Source organism: Mastomys coucha, unplaced genomic scaffold (genome assembly GCF_008632895.1).
Source record: "Mastomys coucha isolate ucsf_1 unplaced genomic scaffold, UCSF_Mcou_1 pScaffold21, whole genome shotgun sequence".
NCBI classification, from domain to species: domain Eukaryota; kingdom Metazoa; phylum Chordata; class Mammalia; order Rodentia; family Muridae; genus Mastomys; species Mastomys coucha.
The window spans coordinates 21,102,244-21,108,593 of record NW_022196904.1 but is presented as its reverse complement, the minus strand read 5'-3'; positions in this window follow the sequence as shown (position 1 = coordinate 21,108,593).

Genomic DNA, 6,350 nt, shown 5'->3' with positions numbered 1-6,350 from the left:
TGAGTATAGGAAGAGGGTAAGGTTGCAGAGGGGTAGATAGAACCTGAGGCTTCCAGCTTGTTCCACTGAGCCATGCCCCCAGCCCTCTCTGAGGGATTCTAGGCAGGGGCTCTACCACTGAGCCACACCCCCAGCCCCTCATTGGGGGATTCTAAGGAAAAGCACCCTGAGGCCAGGTTGAGAGTCCCCAAGAATGCACAATCATCCCCAGAGAAAGACAAATGGATCCCTAAACCTAGGCAAAAAAAGACACATTTTTACCAAATCAGAAAAGTAAAGTGTTGTTCCTATAATTTTCTCTTATCTCATAGATGGTGAGGACAGTAACTAGGCAGGTATTACTTGGTGCCCGAGAGCGTCAAGACACTATACCCTCGGCCAAGACCATCACCTGTAGAGCTCTGGGCCATGTCTGGAGCTCACTCTGTCGAGCACCCATGGTTTGCCAGGCTCAGAGTCACAGCTGCTTGATGACCTGGTTCCTATGTGTAGCTTGTGCAGCCTCAGCTTCCAAAAGGGACAGCTTCAGGAAGTAAGCGGCAAAGAGAATCACCTGGGGTGAGGTGCAGGAGACACTACACAAGGCCTCTACACACTCGCCAAGCCCACTGTGTGTGGGTCACGCCCCCTTGAGCACTTGGGGGCTGCTCCAGGAGGGGCAGCCAGCAGCCTAAGGCAGAACAGAAGGCCTAAACGGTACAGACAGAACCTGAAGCGGAAAAGGACGGTGCGCTTCACACGCAGAAGCTCCACCCAAGAGAAAGAGCCAGCAGAGGGAGGCATTACGGGAGCCTTGGACCCTCTGCTCTGGAGTGATTGGGAAGGACGGGTGTGGTCCCACTTCCAGACTTATATTTCCTGGTCTGTAAAATGGGACCGTTGACATAAGCCTGCACGTTGTAGATAACCCCTGCTTCTGTGTTCCAATGACCTGGCTGGGCACAGTTGTGTACTGTGACTATTCATTTAAATGCTTTGCTTTTTTTTTTTTTTTTTTTTTTTTTTTTTTTTTTTTTTTTTTTTTTGGTATTTATTTTATGTGTATGGGTGTTTCGACTGAGTGTATGTGTCTGTGTACCGCGTGCGTGCCTGGTGCTCCTGAAGACCAACAAAAAGGTTTTGAATGCTCTTGATGTGGAATTAGAAACAGTTGTTACCACTTGTACTGGGAATCAAACTCGAGTCCTCTGAGAGAGCAGTTCTTAACGGAGGAGCCACCGCTCTCCAGCACACTCCCCTCTTAAAAGGCAGGTCTTCATGTAATCCAGCCTGGTCTCGAACTCAACAACTGTCCTATCTCAGCCTCTCAAGTGCTGAGATTATGAGCATGAAATACCACAGCTGGGTTCTAACCTCATTTCTGTATCCACAGATGGGAGTTCTTGCAAGGTACTGAGCAAGAAGCAATTCACTATATTCCCGAGGGACTGTCTGAGTTCACTCTACAGACTGAAAGTGCCAGCTGGGCTCTGCACCTAGGCCTCCTTCTCTGCTAAAAGGACACGCTGGTCTCTACCTCATAGAGATTTCTGGGGATTCCAAGAGAGTGTACACACTGGGCACAGTGTCTGAGGCCAGGGCCCCACCCACTCTGCCTCTCTCAAGGCCACCCTGGAAGTCAGAAACAGTCAGGTCACACCCGAAACTGCAGGGGCTGAATTTGCACTCTGCTGGCGGATAGCAGTGTCTCCCTCCAGTAAAATAAAGTATATTCTAATTAGCGCATATAAAACGCACACACAATCCAGGTATTTTATTTATAAGCTGTAAGCCCAGATTGGGCAGGTTTTGAGTTATTCTAACTTACATCCCAGCCATATGTCCCTTGTTACTTGCCGGTTCTCCTGGCCACGTGCTCATGATCCACCTCCTCTCATGGAGGCTTCCTCCCCTCTCCATGTCCTTCTTTTCTCTCCGTCTTCTATCTGCCACCTCCAGCCAGGTAACTGAACATCTGCCTACCTCTATCTATTGCCCACAGGCCTTAGCCTTTTATTGACCAGCTAACTCGGGGAGTATAACATAACATAACAAAGGCTGGAGTGTATCCGTGAGGGTCCACTAGTCTTGGAGCAAGAAGAACTTGGGGTGCAGAATTTAACATTTGAATACAAACAGCAGCAGACCAGCCCCCTGTACTCCTGGAGGGGAGCAACCGCCAAGGTCCCTGGTAGTGACATGGTTCCCTCCCCTAGACATACACGCACATGCAAGGCAGGGTCCTTCCAGGTATGTGTGGCCCACTTAGAGATGAGCAAGGACATCCTCACTCTGCACACCCATGCCTTTCTCTTCTGACCTCCAGCCTCCCCCAGCAAATTGGATGCAGTACAAGTGCCCAAACCTCCTCCAGTTGTAATCTACTGTGAGTCCCCATCTAGATTTAAAACCCTGGGCTTTTTTGGACATAGTTTCCCTATCTCTCTCCAGTATGGAAGCTGCACAGCCACCTGACCTGACATCTCCCCCTTGGTTTTCAAACTTTACCCTCAGCAACCAAGCCTGAATTTGCCACCCTCAGAGCACTCAAGGGTTCTATCCAAAGACAGATCTGACCAAGAACCATCTCACTTAACACTTAGGAAGTTACCCCACACAGTACTTCACCAGCTCCTTTTCTGTCATTCAAATCTCTGCTAACCTTTTCCTGCCCCGGTTCTTCCTCCGCCTCTCCCTTCTTCCCCTTTTCTTCTATCATGCCTACTTTGAGTTCAGAGGACAACGCGGAGAATTCCCTTTTTACACCACCTGGGTTCTGGGATTCAACTTAGCTGTCAGGTTGAGGGCAAGCACCGTTACCAGATGAGCCATCTTTCTGGCTCCGGGTGGGCTGTCAGAGGCTTTGTCCACATCACAGGTGAATCTCTCAGCTCCTCACAGAGTCCCAGCCAGGAGAAGAGCTGGCAGATGCTGGTAAAATAAACTCAGGCCTTCAGAAGCTCTCTGGGCAGGGACTATCTCCTGTAGACATCAGAAGGCCACCATGGCCAGTGTTTGGTTGGGTCTTTGCAACCTTCAGTAACTATCAGTGTAATGTCTGCCCACCCAGAGTGAGGACAGACTATTGTTTCCATCACAGCAGCCCTAGGGCTGAGGACATTTGCAAAAAGGCATGCTAATAAGCCCTCAAAGGGGTTGGAGAGATGGCTCAGTGGTTAAGAGCACTGCCTGCTCTTCCAAAGGTCCTGAGTTCAATTCCCAGAAACCACATGGTGGCTCAAACCATCTGTGATGGGATCTGACACCCTCTTCTGGTGTGTCTGAAGACAGCTACAGTGTACTCACGTACATAAAATAATTTAAAAACAAAATCCTCAAGGGCTTGGGCTGGCGAGATGGCTCAGCGGGTAAGAGCACTGACTGCTCTTCCGAAGGTCCTGAGTTCGGATCCCAGCAACCACATGGTGGCTCACAACTACCCCTAGTGAGATCGGACATCTTCTGGTGCATCTGAAGACAGCTGCAGTAAATTACACTGGAGCAAGTGGGACTGGAGCCAGTGGGGCCCAAGTGAGCTGGCCGGAGCGAGTAGGGCCGGCAGAGGTCCTGAGATCAACAGCAGCCACACACATGGCCATCTGTACAGCTACAGTGTATGCATACATATAAAATAAATAAAAATAAAATCTTTAAAAAAAAAATCCTCAAGGGCTGGGGGTATAGGGCACTAACCTAGAATGTGACTCAGTGCTTAGAGAATGCTTTAGGGCACTAACCTAGAATGTGACTCAGCACTTAGAGAATGCTTTAGCCAAGAATGCTGACTCTCTGGCCTTCCATGCCTAGAGCCATTGATGGATGGTGACGACGATGATGGTGGTGGTGGTGATGATGGTGGTGGTGGTGGTAGTAAATGAAGCACGAATACAAGGATCTATGAAATATTAAAGGAAGTGTTACCAACAGCCCAGGATGGTGAGAAATGACACCCTGAGTCATGGTTACAGTACTAGTAAGCGGATGAACCACAGAGAGAAGATCTGTAGGCAAGCCCAGCAATTACATACTGAGTTCAAAGCTAGCTTGAATTACACCATACTGTCTTTTTTTTTTTTTTTTTTTTTAAGTCAAAATAAAGCTGGGCAGTGGTGGCACGAACCTTTAGTCCCAGCACTAGGGAGACAGAGGCAGGCAGATCTCTGTGAGTTAAAGGCCAGCCTGGTCCACAGAATGAGTTCCAGGACAACCACGGCTACACAGAGAAACCCTGTCTCAAAAACAAAAAACAAAGCCTGGTGGTGGTGGCGCATACCTTTAATCCCAGCACTTGGGAGGCAGAGGCAGACAAATTTCTGAGTTCGAGGCCAGCCTGGTCTACAAAGTGAGTTCCAGGACAGCCAGGGCTGCACAGAGAAACCCTGTCTTGAAAAACAAAACAAAACAAAACAAACCCCCCCCCCAAAAAAAAAAAGAAAGAAAAAGATATTGACATCCACCTGCCTCTGCCTCCTGAGTTCTAGGATTAAAGGTATGTGCTTAGACTGCCTGGTTTTAAAAGATTTTTTTATGATCATGGTATGTACAGGTATGTATTGTGTAGTATGTATGTTCCTGGTGTCTGGAGGTCAGTGGTAGGCATTCAAGCTCCTGCAACTGGAATTATAGATAATTTTGAGCTACAAGCTACTCAGTGAACTTGACTCACCAGAATATTACGTAAAGATTTATATGTGTGTCAGCACGTGCTTATGTATATGTGCCTTTGTGTGTTTATGTGAATCTCAAATGTGAAGGTACCAGCAGAGGACAGAAGAGGGCACCAGATCCCCTCTAGAGGGAGCTGATGTTGTGAGTTACCCAGTGTGGGTACTGGAAACTAAACCTTGGTCCTTAGCAAGCACAGTAAACACTTTTTTTTTTCCAAGACAGGGTTTCTCTGTGTAGCCCTGGCTGTTCTGGAACTCACTCTGTAGACCAGGCTGGCCTGGAACTCAGAAATCCACCTGCCTCTGTCTCCCAAGTGCTGGGATTAAGGCATGTGCCACCACTGCCTGGCCACAGTAAACACTCTTAACTGCCAAGCCCTCTCTCCAGCCCCTGGGATATTTTTAAAAGGCAAGAGCATCGCATGTGACTAAGATTTGATAAAGGTTTGGGGAAAGGAAACAGTGTATCAACAGTAACTTTCTTTCCTACCTTGGTGGTAAGACCTTGAGTAAAAGACCATTCTTGTCTCTGGACAAATGCTGAAACATGGAAGAACTGGAGAAGAACTGAATGTGGCCAAGTGTGGAAGAACAAAGAACAAAGTGTTTTGTGTCCTTTTGCAACCTTGGAGATTGAACCCAGAGCCATGTCCACTCTGAACAAATTCTCTCCCAGGGGACCACATCCCAGCATATATGCAGTTTTTACTTCAGGATTTACAGGAAGCTATATGATATCCAATTCCCCATCTTCCCCATTATTAACATATCACAAGAAGCATAGACCTGTTAGTAGCTAAACTGACTTCACTGACCTTTCTCTCATGTGATGTCTATATTTTTTTTTTTTTTTGGTTTTTTGGTTTTTTGAGACAGGGTTTCTCTGTGTAGCCTTGGCGGTCCTGGAACTCACTCTGTAGATCAGGCTGGCCTCGAACTCAGAAATCCGCCTGCCTCTGCCTCCCAAGTGCTGGGATTAAAGGCGTGCGCCACCACGCCCGGCGTGATGTCTATATTCTTGTCAACCTAACCACATCTAGAATTAACTAAAATTATAGTGGCTGGGCACACCTGTGAGGGATTTTCTTCTTCTCCTCCTCCTTCTCCTTTTCCTCCTTTCCCTTGTCTCTCCTTCCTTTCTCCCCTTCTTCCTTCCCTCCTTCCTTCCTTCCTTCCTTCCTTTCTCCTCTTCTCTCCTTCCTTCTCTTCTCCTCCTTCTCCTCTGGATTTCCCAGAGAGGGTCTCTGTGTTGTTCTGGCTGTCCTGGAACTTGCTCTGTAAACTAGCCTGGCCAGAAATCTGCCTGTCTGTGTGTTGGGATTAAAGGTATGTGTACCTCTGTCAGGCAGTTTAATCTGGATCTTTCAAGGTGAGAAGACCCACCTCTAATCTCGGCCTCCTGCTAGCAGCCCATATAAATGACACACAAGAAGGAAGCTTTTACTTTTGCCTGCTTGCTCCCATTTTGGCTAGCAAGTCCATTCCTTCACTGGCATTAGAGATGACCTCTTTAAGATTCCAGCACATACTGAAGACCAGCTGAGACATCCAGTCTTGTGGAATGAACAACTACTGGATTCTTGGCCCTTCTGTTGGTAGACAGCCATTGTTGGAGCTAGCTGGACCATAGCCTGTAAGCCATCCTAATCTCTCTCTCTCTCTCTCTCTCTCTCTCTCTCTCTCTCTCTCTTAGTCTCTGTCTGT